General features: G+C 39.6%; 1 protein-coding gene and 1 long non-coding RNA gene across 3 annotated transcripts in view; one reads left to right on the top strand and one right to left on the bottom strand.

The window, feature by feature from the left end:
- The window catches only part of LOC122213726, a 36,091-nt gene extending 32,839 nt beyond the window's left edge, over positions 1-3,252 (bottom strand). The window contains exons 1-2 of the long non-coding RNA XR_006199621.1: positions 2,975-3,252; positions 549-590 (exon numbers count right to left, since the gene is read on the bottom strand). This is a non-coding gene — a long non-coding RNA (uncharacterized LOC122213726). The remainder of the gene's footprint in view (positions 1-548; positions 591-2,974) is intronic.
- KLF12 (Kruppel like factor 12) overlaps positions 1-15,494 on the top strand; it is a 1,158,470-nt gene that overhangs the window by 510,039 nt on the left and 632,937 nt on the right. Inside the window, exon 1 of one of the 2 annotated variants that reach the window (XM_042927832.1) lies at positions 3,374-3,514. The exons of the other annotated variant lie outside the window; for it this stretch is intronic. The gene's annotated coding sequence lies outside the window, so the exon portion shown is untranslated. Of the gene's footprint in view, positions 1-3,373; positions 3,515-15,494 lie in introns of those variants that run through there. 2 annotated transcript variants of the gene reach the window in all.

Here is a 15,494-nt window from a genome sequence, read left to right as displayed (position 1 = left end):
GACACAAATACAACTTCCTAAATGCCTCAGGCCCGGTGAAATTAGTCACTCACTCTGGCATCAATCAATAAATCATTGTTGATTTATTAGTCATATATTACCTTGTAATTATCCCCCACTTGACAGCTTACCAAGCACTCACACGTACATTAGCCCATTTCCATCTCACAACAGGCATTTGAGAGCACTTGAGGTTGTTGTGTTCGTTTGACACATGAGGAAATGGCTTTGCAGACAGCTTATGGACCTGCTGGTTCTGTTGCTGGTAGAAGTAGGGAGACTGGGCCCCCAATTTAGAATGTGCAGGCTACAGCTCCGTCAAGTCACTTTTTGCAGAAGCAGGATGCCCAATATAAGGGACGGGCTAACACAGCTGGGACTCTAACCTAATCAGAGACACGGTCTCCCCACCAACTGCTAACCTCATTTGTTACAAGATTACAAGCCACACAAGTGAAATTCTTCATAATAATGTAAGACAAGAATTCAGGAGTGGTCCCAAAACAGAACATGATGCATTTCCAAATGAATGAAGGAGAAATACTTACTGACTTAACCTGTTTTATTGTTGGTGTCCTCAACTCCATAAACTGTAAGAGGGAGAAAGAGGTATGTTATATGTTAACATTGTTAAATATCTGTACTTCTTCTAAGATACAACTCTGAATTCCTAAGTGATTATAAGAATTATAATAATTGGCTGGGGCGCCTGGGTGGTTCAGTCAGTTAAGCATCTGACTCTTGATTTCGGCTCAAGTCATGATCTCATGGTTCGTGAGTTCGAGCCCTACGTCAGGTTCTGAGCTGACAGTGGGGAACCTGCTTGGGATTCTCTCTCTGCCCCTCCCCTGCTCTCTCTCTCTCTCTCTCTCAAAATAAATAAACATTTAAAAAATAATTATAACAATTGGCAAAATCAAGTGCAAGAACTGCACCAGGCATGTTGCACCATACTTACTTCGTCCTTGAAAAAGTTGTGAAGGGCATGTTATTGTTACTGTTAGACATTTTATAGACAGGGGAGATGAATCCTAGAAAGATTAGGTAATTTTTCCACATAAACACAACTAGTGCATAGGACTGAAGCCCAGCACTATCAAACCCTAAAGTCCACATTCTCCAGCACACAACTAAGCTTTTCCTCCCTTCTCTGTCTCTCTCTGTCTGTAGTAGCAACAACACTATTCCAAAGCTCTTTGCAGATAGAAAACTTCTTCAAATGGAATAATGGATTCATTTATCTAACATGTTTGTATTGAGCCTGTTCCTTGTGCCTATAAATATATTACATGGCTTCTACTGTAAAAGATTTGCTCTATGTTTGAGAAGACAATACACAACTACACACACACACACACACGCACACACACACACACACACCCCACAGAACACCACCACTACTATTACTACTAACAACTGCTTCTCATCGCTGGGATCTTATTATGCATCCAGTTGTTTTAAATGCTTCCCATGTGGCGACTCAGTTAATTCTCACAGTCCTTTGACAGAACGTTCCATTTATCTGATTGAATATTATGTGGGCTCATGTTTCAGGTTAATGCTATCTCATTCCTGAAATGGAATAATAGTTCATTTTATAATAAATCTAAACCCAAGCTGTAATTTTAAGGAAGTTATTTTACAGATATTCTTTAAATAATTCCCAACTATGTAGCTTGGTAATTTCAGTATCAAATTATTCATTCATTCAGTAAGTGTTATTGAGTATGCATGTATGTATGGCCTTGGGCTAGTTGCTATTAAGATAACGTAAGTGTAACAAAAGCACCTCCAGGAAGTTTATAATCTAGCAATATAAACCTGCTTGTGTACCATCAGAGATGATGTCACCCCCTGCTTTGTTTCTCCTGTGTCCACCTACCACAGCTACTTGTGGATGTGTCTCTTAACAACCCCACAGAGTAGACTCGGGCCTAGCATGTTCCCTAAAAGAATCCTGAAACACACAGCATGACAAATACCTTGGTCCCACCATTTTGTAGGTCTTGGTCATTATCTACATACTGCATCTAAATTTTGGTGACCAGGCACACATTCATCTAATATTTACAGAGCACCTACTATGTGCCAAGCATGGTTCTAGGTCCTGAGCACACAGCACTGAACAAAGCAAACCCCTTCCCCCACGGAGTTTGCATTCTGGTGTGGGGAAACAAAATGAACGAAGAAAATACATAGAGTGATAGGCCATAAAAAGGCGTATGGGGAAAAATGAAGAGAATAGGGAGAAAGGGTGATGTGTTCTCCAATAAGATGAATTTTGAAAGGAGTGTTACAGTGAGGGAATAAACTGTGTGGACATTTTCAAGAAGAGCTTTCTAGGCAAGGGTCATAGTATGTACAAAGGCCTTGAGGCAAATATGTTTGGCCCGATTTGAGGCCGTGGTTGGATGAGGAAGTCAGATGTTTGGAGAGGAAGATGGAGCTGAACAGGAACAAGACCATGTACGTTCAGCTCAGGTTGTCCCAAGAGCCCTCCAAACCCAGAGCTCGTATACACATGCCAGGAAGTAGAATTCAGTGCAGACCTAAGGCCCATCTAACGCAACCAGGATTCAGCTTTGCCTGCATTTAATGCGGTGGTCTGCCTACTTTCCCTACTCAGAATTCAGTCTCAACACAGTGAAGTGGGCATGGGGAAGAGAGAGGTGAATTCTAAAGCCATGCAAATCTTATAATAATAATACTAATCCAGTATTTTTCTTTAAAATCAGAGACCCACCCTTCATGTCCGCATAGTTTGGAGAGGGTCCAAATACCCTGGACCTTATCATTTCCTTTTTTCCTATGGCAGAGTCTCTAACAAAAGACTCTGCTATGTTGAGGAAGTCTCCTAGGAAAACCACCACCACCACCCTTGCCCAAGCTCCTGATATGTGCTCCCCACTCCTCTCTTTTGGAAGCCTCATAGCAACAACACATGAGTTTGTGATGGGTGCAGAGTCTAGACTACCTGATTTTCTCCCAGGACTAATATTTGAAGTGCAGTGAGTTTCCTTTAAACCCTTCTGGCCTGAGGACCCAGCACTGCTGCATCCTCTCTTGTCACAGTCCCAGTACAAGGCAAGTAGCAAGTGGATGTAAACGAAGTGTGATAAACCAGCACTCCAGTTTGGGCCATTAATGGAGGAAGCGACAGCAGAACTGTCCTTGTCCCGCTGTCTACTCCAGCTCAAGCTGAGATCACTTATGCCCACAATTCCTTCCCTGACTTGTTAGATAGGCCCTATCCATTTCCTGCCCCATCATTAATCGGGGCAGAAAATGTGTTGGAAGGTTCATATCAAATTCCATAATGGAATTCCAGAACTGGAATCTCAAGACTTCCATTTTACCCCCTTGTCCCCAACCTTTTTCGCCTCTAACAGTTCAAATGATTTTGACAAGCCATGCCTTTAATTCAACATGTGTCACGTGGAAGAATTACCTAGACAAGTGCCTCAGGGCCAGCTGATCCTCTTCAGAGAACTCTAACTCAGAAAGCTGGAAGCAAGTAAGCATGGTCTTTGGTCCTTCATAATGTCTTGGTACGAGTGATCTGAGTCAGTGATAGATAAAACTTCCAGGAGTGTCCACTCAATGTCCTTTCATGAAAAATATTGAGTATTATTCAACTTAAATCCCTAATATTTATCTTTCATCCTCACTCTAAGGACATGCATTTTATTCATTTTATTCCTGTTAATTCCTGACACATAAATGATAATAAATGCTCAATGAATTACTGAGTGAATGAAAGAATTAATGTACATACCAGATGTAGCCAAGAGGTACAGAGCTGGAGTGATGTCTCAGTACAGCATTCTCTGTTCATCTCTTTCTTGTCCCTGCCCCTCGGGACCTTGTTTCTTCACTGTGTCTTTAGCCTATTTACCCTCTCTGGTAGTTCAGTTCATTTATAGGACTGAGATTCCACCCAACAACTCACCTGGTGACTAGGATCTGAAGGCCCATTAATTTTTAGCAATATTTCTTCCAGAACCCTGAGTCATATTCTCTGTATTCCTGTTTCTTTAGCAAACAGGGTTGCTTTATTCCAAATAAATAAATATCCCACATTCGAACATCCCAAATTCATTACAATCCACACAACTTTAAGGTTGAAAGTCACCAGGAATCTGGGTAGGAAGGACTACGAAGTGTCAGCATCTTTTTTCCCTGATGTTTACTCAATGCAGAGAAATGAGCACTTTCTAGTGGGTCCTTGAAAGATGGACAGTATTTTGCTAAACATATATTTAAAGGTGTTTCAGAAAAATTGGTGAGAAAGGATATAGAGACAAAAATTCACTTGATTTCTTTAGGGAATGGAAATAGTCCTGTTTAGAATATAAGGTTTATTTCGGAGATTAGATTGAAATGATTAATGTGGTATGAATATAGATGACTATACATAAGCTAAATCCTCATATGTATGGAAATCTTGCATATTAATTCAAATTACTGTCAAGATGGGACATTGAAACCTAAATATATTAATACATATTGTAAAATAAAGCTAAAATGTTCTGAGAGTAGAAATGGGGCATTTTTAGCTGTGAGAGACATTTACTAGCCAAGAATTTGGAGATTACAGTTTGGGTATAGAGTGGGTAGCTTGTATGAAAATGACAAGGTGCTAAAAATTCAAAATATGCAAAGCAAAATAAATGAGTTAGCTTAGGCTAGACCTTCCCCACAACAGGTGCATCCTCTCTGATATGTTAAAATGCACAGGTGGCTCTCTACTGTATCCCTTGCAAATAAGTTCAGTCTAGGCTACAAGGCACTAGAATTTATTAGGATAGATCTGCATTCAAATTTTGGCTCCATTATTCACCAGCTGTGGGACCTTGGGCCATTTATACAACCGCTATAATATTATTTTCTCCTTTGTGAAATATAATTCCTGACTCATAGATTAATAGAAGGACTCATGAAATAATCTAAGTATGTGTTCAACACAGTGCCTGGGATATAATAAATGCTCAAGAATGTCGGTGTGTTGTGCCCTCTTAAAAGAATATACTCTTTCATTTATTCATATGCATACTAGGATAGTGGTTACGTCTACTTTTACTACTGAATAAAGTGCTAAAGAAGACAGCTATAATTGTTTAGACTTTAAACAATTCTATCAACTTTGGGAAAGCTATTAATAACCCCATTATCAGTTTTTTTTCTTTTTTTTCAATATATGAAATTTATTGTCAAATTGGTTTCCATACAACACCCAGTGCTCATCCCAAAAGGTGCCCTCTTCTATACCCATCACCTACCCTCCCCTCCCTCCCACCCCCCATCAACCCTCAGTCTGTTCTCAGTTTTTAACAGTCTCTTATGCTTTGGCTCTCTCCCACTCTAACCTCTTTTTTTTTCCTTCCCCTCCCCCATGGGTTTCTGTTAAGTTTTTCAGGATCCACATAAGAGTGAACACATATGGTATCTGTCTTTCTCTGTATGGCTTATTTCACTTAGCATCATACTCTCCAGTTCCATCCACGTTGCTACAAAGGGCCATATTTCATTCTTTCTCATTGCCATGTAGTACTCCATTGTGTATATAAACCACAATTTCTTTATCCATTCATCAGTTGATGGACATTTAGGCTCTTTCCACAATTTGGCTATTGTTGAGAGTGCTGCTATAAACATTGGGGTACGAGTGCCCCTATGCATCAGTATTCCTGTATCCCTTGGGTAAATTCCTAGCAGTGCTACTGCTGGGTCATAGGGTAGGTCTATTTTTAATTTTTTGAGGAACCTCCACACTGTTTTCCAGAGTGGCTGCACCACCCATTATCGGTTTTAAAACTTTATATATCAGGATGGTAGGATGAGAAGTAAAGTAGGAGAAATAGGGGGAAATGAATGGAAGAAAAAAGAGCCTCAAGCCGCAAACTCTAAATGAATAAGAAGTCCAAAAAAGTTATCAAGGTTGATACTATCTGATATGCCATTTCTTCTTTCTTACCCACATATTTTTCTACTTTCACCTCTTTCTGATACTTTTCAAGTCCAATTTCTTTCATGTGTTGAGAACCTCCCCCATACCACATACTGTGCTAGGAACTCAGGATTGCACAGGCAGACTGGGTGAAATCCCTACCAGAGGTGAAAGACAGCTATAAAATACTGTGACGCATGTAGAGAGTTATTTACAGGTTGCTAGGATAGCCAAGATAAAGTGGAGCATGGTTTTGCGAAGAAATGAAGGATACATCATAGGGGAGGTGACCTGAAGATTGAGTACAGGTTATATACCTAAGCATGGATATTTCAGTTACAGTATTTAACAATTTTTTTCTCCATCATCCATCCAACCATCAATGCGTGTACACACACACACACACACACACACTTAATTTCTTTCCATTCTCTTCTATATTCTAGGAATTTAAATTCACCAATGGAGGAAAAGATCTACTAAGCAGGGACATAATTGATATCAATTACTGAGACTTCTTGGAACTTGAAACAGCAAATTTTATTTAAAAGATGGTGGCAGGAAATTGGTTCTTGGATTATAGCATCACAGAAACTAGAAACCATTCCTTCTCTCATCAGACCTACTGTACTAAGACTCAATAAACTGAAGAAAGTAGGTCACAAACTAGCATCCTCAAGAAGACTTCATAAAAACTCAGAGGCACAGGCTTTCCACTTTCCTTCATTCCCATTTCTGAAACCTTGTCTTTGCCCAGACCTGCTGAATCAGAATTTCTGATGATAGAGATTGAATTTGAGAAACTAAGTAAAATGCTCCATGTAAGTTAACAGCCTTCTTGTTAAGAAATTTGCACCCAGGTATATTTCCATTTGCATTTGTACGGAAACAAAATGTTCCTGTTATGCAGACATGCCCTTAGAGAAGAATGAGTTTTGATATTCACCAAGGGAAATAAGGCTTTTTTTTAATATTAAGAAATTAATAATGTACTAAACCTCCCAACCATAGATTGTTAATTTAACGGAATATTTTCCAAATAATTTTAGTTGTATCTACTTATAAATATTTTGTGTTTATACTTTCTTAAGAAAAATGTCTTTGTTACATGATTTCTAAGGATAAGAAATACTAGAATTTTTTTAATTGTTAGAACAGAATTCCCATAGACTATAAGTGTTTATTTTTCTCTATATCCTCATTACTACAATTTGCTGGGTCAAATTGCAATAGCTTATTTTATTAATGTTTATTATTTATTTTGAGAGAGAAAGAGCAAGAGTGAGCAGAGGAGGGGCAGAGAGAGAGGGAGAGGGAGAGAATCCCAAGCAGGCTCCACACTGCAGTGCAGAGCCCGACTCAGGGCTCTGTCTCATAAACCATGAGATCATGACCAGAGCCGAAATCAAAAGTTGGACACTTAACTGACTGAGCCACCTATGTGCCTCAAATTACAATAGCTTATTTAAAAAAAAAATAAGGAAAAATAGCTCACTTAATTTTGTTGTACAGCTATTTAAAAAAAATAAAGAAAGAAGACCAGATTAGAAAGAAATTTCTATTAGAAGCAGCTATCCAGATGGAGATGCAATATAAGATGGGCTGTTTTGCTATCATTGTTGCTATATAATTTAATTATTTTATGAATAATTCTATCATCTTATATCCTGAACTGTAGGAAAATAACTTGAGAGGAGTGAAAATTTCATCCACAGGGATGCAAAACTGAATTAGTTATGTAGTATTTGGGATTGGTGTGGAGTTTGGGGTTGTTGTTTTCATAAAATGCATCACTATTGGTGATTCTATTGGTTTTCCATTGGTTTTTTTACTGCTGTGTAAAAAAATTATAAAAATTTTAGTTGCTTAAAACAACACAGGTTTATTGCTTCACAATTTCTGTGGGTCAGGAGTCTAGGTTTGACTTAGCTTAGGGTCTCACAAGACTATAATCAAGGTGTTGACCTGCTGTGTTCTCATTTGGAAGCTTGATTGGGAAAGAATTAATTTTCATTCTCATCTTGGTTTTTGGCAAAATTCATCCCTTTGCAGCTATATGACTGAGTACCCACTTCTTACTAGCTGACAGCTGGAGGCCACAATTCAGTTCCAGAGGTCACCATACCTAGAGGATCACTATGTGATCCTCTCCATAGACAGCTTACAACATAAATGCTTGCTTCTTCAACACCAGCGGGAGAATCTCTCTCCACAATCTTCTAAATGGAATCTAATATAATGGAACATAATTATGAAAGTGACACCCCTCACTTTTGTCATATTTGGTGGTTTAACACAAGCCTGACTTCATTCAAAGGGAGGACTATTCAAAGGGAGAACTCAGTGGTGTGCCTCTGAAATCAGAAGTTTTATTGCACATTTTAAATTTACTTATTTATTATCATCTCTCTGTCCTAGAATATATGTACCTTGAGATCAGGAAAATGTTTAAATGATATTGGAAAGAAGTGCTTTAATATGAATAAAATTGAGACACAGAATGTGTTCAAATATTTGTTTTAAAAGTTACTGATGAGGGTACTGATGAGTTACTGAGCCACCCGGGTGGCTCAGTCATTTAGCCTCCGACTCTTGATTTCAGCCCAGGTCATGACCTCACAGATTCATGAGATCGAGCCCTATATATGGCTTAGTGCAGAGCATGGAGCCTACTTGGGATTATCTCTCTCTCTCTCTCTCTCTCTCTCTGCCCCTCCTCTTCTCATGTGCTTGCTGTCTCTCTCTCTCTCTCTCTCTCAAAATAAATAAATAAATAAACTTTAAAAAAGTTACTGATGAATTACTTACAAACTAAAAACAAAGAATATTAGTTATCTTTGTATTTTATTAATTTAGTGCTGCTTTTAGACATACTGACTTCAATAACTTGCTTAGTTTGCTGACCTCATCAATTGTCTGGACCTTCTAAGAATTAGTCACAAAGAAATATATCTAATTGTATTTATGAAGGAGTAAGCTAAGTACATGTAACAAAGAAACCAATAATATAATAACAAGTATTGTTGTAAGACTGTTGTGAAAACAGTTATGAAGTTTTCGTACACAACAGATTGGCCAGTACAAACTGACCGGGCAGCTCAGTCTCCCAACTTTATCATCCATAAGGTACCATCCTTGTCTTCTTGGGCCCAACAGCACAGGGACACATCCATTTTCCAGAAAAAAAGAAAGGAGGAAAGAGTCAAGGTCTAGGGAAATAAGTTCTGCTCATGTCCCCTTGGTTCAAACATAGTCACGAGGCCACACATAGCGGCAAGGATGCAATGAAATCTAGCCGATGTGTGTACAGTAGGATCCCAGGACAAAGGGAGAAAGAGATTATGGGGAACAACTAGCAATCTTCTAGAATAATAAAACAGTTTATCAGAGCTCTTGATGAAGAGAGCCAAATCAACTTCAAATCACAGCAGCTCTCCGATGACCTGGGTTATTATATCCCACTTGGAATGCTAGTGTGAGTCTCCTCACACTTTTTTTTGCTCACTTACAGAATAGAAGTAACATAGGTTTGCATGTGTTTGCCTGACAAGGTTTTTGTGATAAACACTCAGAAGATGTATTTTCAGTACTCCTCTCTTGAGCCTAATAAGCTGCTTCTAATAAGATAGTTGCACAAAGTCATTCTGTAAGTCTCACAATTTTCCTTTTTAACCAACACAATTTTTCTTAATAAAATAAAAATGTTAGCACTCTTCCTTTTTTTATAAAATGGTTTTAAAAAGTCTCTCTTTGAATATTCATGGCTTTTAATTTTCAAATTCTTAATTTGCAAAATTGTACCTAATTGTGATTTACCAAAGTGTTAGGCTCTTGTTTTTACAAGTCTCATTTGGCTTATTTTAGGCAGTTCAAGCAAAATTCTTTCTCTACGTGCAAAATTCCATATTGAACAAACTGGTTTTTTTTTATACACTGGTTTCTGGAAGAACGAAGCAAGAGGATTTTTTTCCCCGACATGGCAAATCAATTTTTTTCAATCTGAATATTTAATTTTCCTTAGCCATATCTACATAGCTTAAGTGATACTTACAATAAAAATTATCTTCTCATGTAGTGATTATATACTCTAAGGAGTCCTGATCCCAGAAAAGAGTATTTTGAGATGTAAGAAAGTATGGAGGCCCTGTTTATGCCTGTAGGTAAAATGTAATACCTATATACTATACTGTACCTATATATTAGTCACAAAGAGAAAGTATGGGAAAAGAGACAAAACAAAAATAAGCATCCAACCACATCACACTTAAATATCTATCAGTACTAAATCTAACCCCAACTGCCCCACTCACCACACAATCACACACACACACACACACACACACACACACACACAAATCACACATATACTTTTTCTCACCTAGTTCATTGCTTGAGCGAGCTTCCTTGTGTGGCTTGCCTTTGTGCCTTCCACTCCCCTCATTTGTGCTCATTTTTAACACTTAGTTCAATTATTGTCTCCTCTGGAGATCTTTCTGAGCCTCTCAGGATGGATTGAGGGTCTCTTGTCCTGCATATTTCCCTAATTTTATATTTATTATGATATATTGATATCTTTTTGTGTCTGCTTCCCCAATAGGCTGGGAACTCCTTAAAAGCAGCAATGCATTATATTCCCCCTCACTAGAGATGCCCAGATCAATGCCTACTACATAATGCACCCTGAATAAATGTGTATTGAAAATATAAATTAATGGATTTTAAAAATTATAATATATGTGACAATATTTAACACCATTCCATTGAATGGTTGGAGTACTAGCTTGGGATCTAATTCATCCAGAATTATTATCAACATTAGTTGAAGCAATTATTTCAGTGTTCTGTTTGTGAAAAAGGAAAGAGTTAATCATTTTGGGTTCAACATCTATTATGTGCAGATACTTTTATGGCACAAATACATTGTCTCATCCACTCATTAATTCTACATATATTTGTGGAATGCTCACTATGTTCTACCAACTGTTTTAAGCAATAAAGACAGACAATAAAAACAGTAGATAAAATGCCTGCCTTCATGGAGTTTATGTGGGAGGAGAGATAAAGGCAGGCAAGGAGGAGATAAGGCAGAAAATAAATAAGAAAAATAAGTAAACTATATTAAATAGTGCCAACCGCTAAGAACAGCAAGAATATGAAATATAGAGGCTAAAATTTTGAATTGGGTAGTGAGTCTTACTGAGCAAATGAATTTGAGTAAAGACCTAAGTCAAGTGAAGGTGATGGCTGTGCATCTGTCCAGGGTGACAGATGATAGAACACTTAAGAATTGAGAGAGTTCTTTTAGACTTACCAAAGTGAAGGTCATAGTGCTTTTCAGTAGAGTGGTAGAGGTAAAAATTGACAGAAGTGGGTTCAAGAGAGAATGAGAGGGTCTGTGAATCTGGCAGAGGCAAGCCTAATTTAATCTTCTAAACAACTCAGTGAGGTAAATAGTTTTAGTCCAGTTATGGATGAAAATGAAGGCAAAACATGTGAAATAATTTGCCTGAAGTGCTCATAGAGGCAGAGTTGGGATTCGAATCCAAGCCAAGTCTATTTCCCCAAGAGCCCTCCAAATTAGTGAATTGTCCATTGGCTCTTTTGGCTATATTAATCATCAGTTCAGGGTTAGCACCACTGCACGGTAATTTTAATAATTTTTAAATAAATGGTACGTAGGTCTCGGTTCCGGAAGATGGCGGCGTAGGAGGACGCGGGGCTCACAGCGCGTCCTGCCGATCACTTAGATTCCACCTACACCTGCCTAAAGAACCCAGAAAACCGCCAGAGGATTAGCAGAAGGGAGTCTCCGGAGTCAAGCGCAGACTAGAGGCCCACGGAAGAGGGTAGGAAGGGCGGCGAGGCGGTGCGCGCTCCACGGACTGGCGGGAGGGAGCCGGGGTGGAGGGGCGGCTCGCCGGCCAAGCAGAGCCCCCGAGTCTGGCTGGCAAAAGCGGAGGGGCCGGACAGACTGTGTTCCGACAGCAAGCGCGACTTAGCGTCTGGGAGGTCATAAGTTAACAGCTCTGCTCGGAAAGCGGGAAGGCTGGAGGACAAAGGGAGGGAGAGCTGCTGAGCCCCCGGACGACAGAGCTCAGCTTGGCGGGGAACAAAGGCGCCAGCGCCATCTCCCCCGCCCATCCCCCAGCCAAAATCCCAAAGGGAACCAGTTCCTGCCAGGGAACTTGCTCCGCGCAAACACCCAACTCTGTGCTTCTGCGGAGCCAAACCTCCGGCAGCGGATCTGACTCCCTCCCGCTGCCACAGGGCTCCTCCTGAAGTGGATCACCTAAGGAGAAGCGAGCTAAGCCTGCCCCTCCAGCCCCCATGCACCTTGCCTATCCACCCCAGCTAATACGCCAGATCCCCAGCAACACAAGCCTGGCAGTGTGCAAGTAGCCCAGACGGGACACGCCACCCCACAGTGAATCCCGCCCCTAGGAGAGGGGAAGAGAAGGCACACACCAGTCTGACTGTGGCCCCAGCGGTGGGCTGGGGGCAGACATCAGGTCGGACTGCGGCCCCGCCCACCAACTCCAGTTATACACCACAGCACAGGGGAAGTGCCCTGCAGGTCCTCACCACTCCAGGGACTATCCAAAATGACCAAACGGAAGAATTCCCCTCAGAAGAATCTCCAGGAAATAACAACAGCCAATGAACTGATCAAAAAGGATTTAAATAATATAACAGAAAGTGAATTTAGAATAATAGTCATAAAATTAATCGCTGGGCTTGAAAACAGTATAGAGGACAGCAGAGAATCTCTTGCTACAGAGATCAAGGGACTAAAGAACAGTCACGAGGAGCTGAAAAGCGCTTTAAATGAAATGCAAAACAAAATGGAAACGACGACAGGTCGGATTGAAGAGGCAGAGGAGAAAATAGGTGAACTAGAAGATAAAGTTATGGAAAAAGGAAGCTGAGAGAAAGAGAGATAAAAAAATCCAGGAGTAGGAGGGGAAAATTAGAGAACTAAGTGATACACTAAAAAGAAATAATATACGCATAATTGGTATCCCAGAGGAGGAAGAGAGAGGGAAAGGTGCTGAAGGGGTACTTGAAGAAATTATAGCTGAGAACTTCCCTGAACTGGGGAAGGAAAAAGGCATTGAAATCCAAGAGGCACAGAGAACTCCCTTCAGACGTAACTTGAATCGATCTTCTGCACGACATATCATAGTGAAACTGGCAAAATACAAGGATAAAGAGAAAATTCTGAAAGCAGCAAGGGATAAACGTGCCCTCACATATAAAGGGAGACCTATAAGACTCGTGACTGATCTCTCCTTTGAAACTTGGCAGGCCAGAAAGGCTTGGCACGATATCTTCAGTGTGCTAAACAGAAAAAATATGCAGCCGAGAATCCTTTATCCAGCAAGTCTGTCATTTAGAATAGAAGGAGAGATAAAGGTCTTCCCAAACAAACAAAAACTGAAGGAATTTGTCACCACGAAACCAGCCCTACAAGAGATCCTAAGGGGGATCCTGTGAGACAAAGTACCAGAGACATCACTACAAGCATAAAACATACAGACATCACAATGACTCTAAACCCATATCTTTCTATAATAACACTGAATGTAAATGGATTAAATGCACCAACTAAAAGACATAGGGTATCAGAATGGATAAAAAAACAAGACCCATCTATTTGCTGTCTACAAGAGACTCATTTGAGATCTGAGGACACCTTTAGATTGAGAGTGAGGGGATGGAGAACTATTTATCATGCTCCTGGAAGCCAAAAGAAAGCTGGAGTAGCCATACTTATATCAGACAAACTAGACTTTAAATTAAAGGCTGTAACAAGAGATGAAGAAGGGCATTATATAATAATCACAGGGTCTATCCACCAGGAAGAGCTAACTATTATAAATGTCTATGCGCCAAATACCCGAGCCCCCAGATATATAAAACAATTACTCATAAACATAAGCAACCTTATTGATAAGAATGTGGTCATTGCAGGGGACTTTAACACCCCACTTACAGAAATGGATAGATCATCTAGACACACAGTCAATAAAGAAACAAGGGCCCTGAATGATACATTGGATCAGATGGACTTGACAGATATATTTAGAACTCTGCATCCCAAAGCAACAGAATATACTTTCTTCTCGAGTGCACATGGAACATTCTCCAAGATAGATCATATACTGGGTCACAAAACAGCCCTTCATAAGTTTACAAGAATTGAAATTATACCATGCATACTTTCAGACCACAATGCTATGAAGCTTTAAATCAACCACAGGAAAAAGTCTGGAAAACCTCCAAAAGCATGGAGGTTAAAGAACACCCTACTAACGAATGAGTGGGTCAACCAGGCAATTCGAGAAGAAATTAAAATATATATGGAAACAAACGAAAATGAAAATACAACAATCCAAACGCTTTGGGATGCAGCGAAGGCAGTCCTGAGAGGAAAATACATTGCAATCCAGGCCTATCTCAAGAAACAAGAAAAATCCCAAATACAAAATCTAACAGCACACCTAAAGGAAATAGGAGCAGAACAGCAAAAGCAGCCTAAACCCAGCAGAAGAAGAGAAATAATAAAGATCAGAGCAGAAATAAACAATATAGAATCTAAAAAAACTGTAGAGCAGATCAACGAAACCAAGAGTTGGTTTTTTGAAAAAATAAACAAAATTGACAAACCTCTAGCCAGGCTTCTCAAAAAGAAAAGGGAGATGACCCAAATAGATAAAATCATGAATGAAAATGGAATGATTACAACCAGTCCCTCAGAGATACAAACAATTATCAGGGAATACTATGAAAAATTATATGCCAGCAAATTGGACAACCTGGAAGAAATGGACAAATTTCTAAACACCCACACTCTTCCAAAACTCAATCAGGAGGAAATAGAAAGCTTGAACAGACCCATAACCAGCGAACAAATTGAATCGGTTATCAAAAATCTCCCAACAAATAAGAGTCCAGGACCAGATGGCTTCCCAGGGGAGTTCTACCAGACATTTAAAGCAGAGAAAATACCTATCCTTCTCAAGCTATTCCAAGAAATAGAAAGGGAAGGAAAACTTCCAGACTCATTCTATGAAGCCAGTATTACTTTGATTCCTAAACCAGACAGAGACCCAGTAAAAAAAGAGAACTACAGGCCAATATCCCTGATGAATATGGATGCAAAAATTCTTAATAAGATACTAGCAAATCGAATTCAACAGCATATAAAAAGAATTATTCACCATGATCAAGTGGGATTCATTCCTGGGATGCAGGGCTGGTTCAACATTCGCAAATCGATCAACGTGATACATCACATTAACAAAAAAAAGAGAAGAACCATATGATCCTGTCAATCGATGCAGAAAAGGCCTTTGACAAAATCCAGCACCCTTTCTTAATAAAAACCCTTGAGAAAGTCGGGATAGAAGGAACATACTTAAAGATCATAAAGGCCATTTATGAAAAGCCCACAGCTAACATCATCCTCAACGGGGAAAAACTGAGAGCTTTTTCCCTGAGATCAGGAACACGACAGGGATGCCCACTGTCACCGCTGCTGTTTAAT

This window comes from Panthera leo, chromosome A1 (assembly GCF_018350215.1).
Source record: "Panthera leo isolate Ple1 chromosome A1, P.leo_Ple1_pat1.1, whole genome shotgun sequence".
Taxonomy (NCBI): domain Eukaryota; kingdom Metazoa; phylum Chordata; class Mammalia; order Carnivora; family Felidae; genus Panthera; species Panthera leo.
The sequence above is the reverse complement of the archived record's forward strand: the minus strand, read 5'-3'. Positions and strand labels throughout refer to the sequence as shown.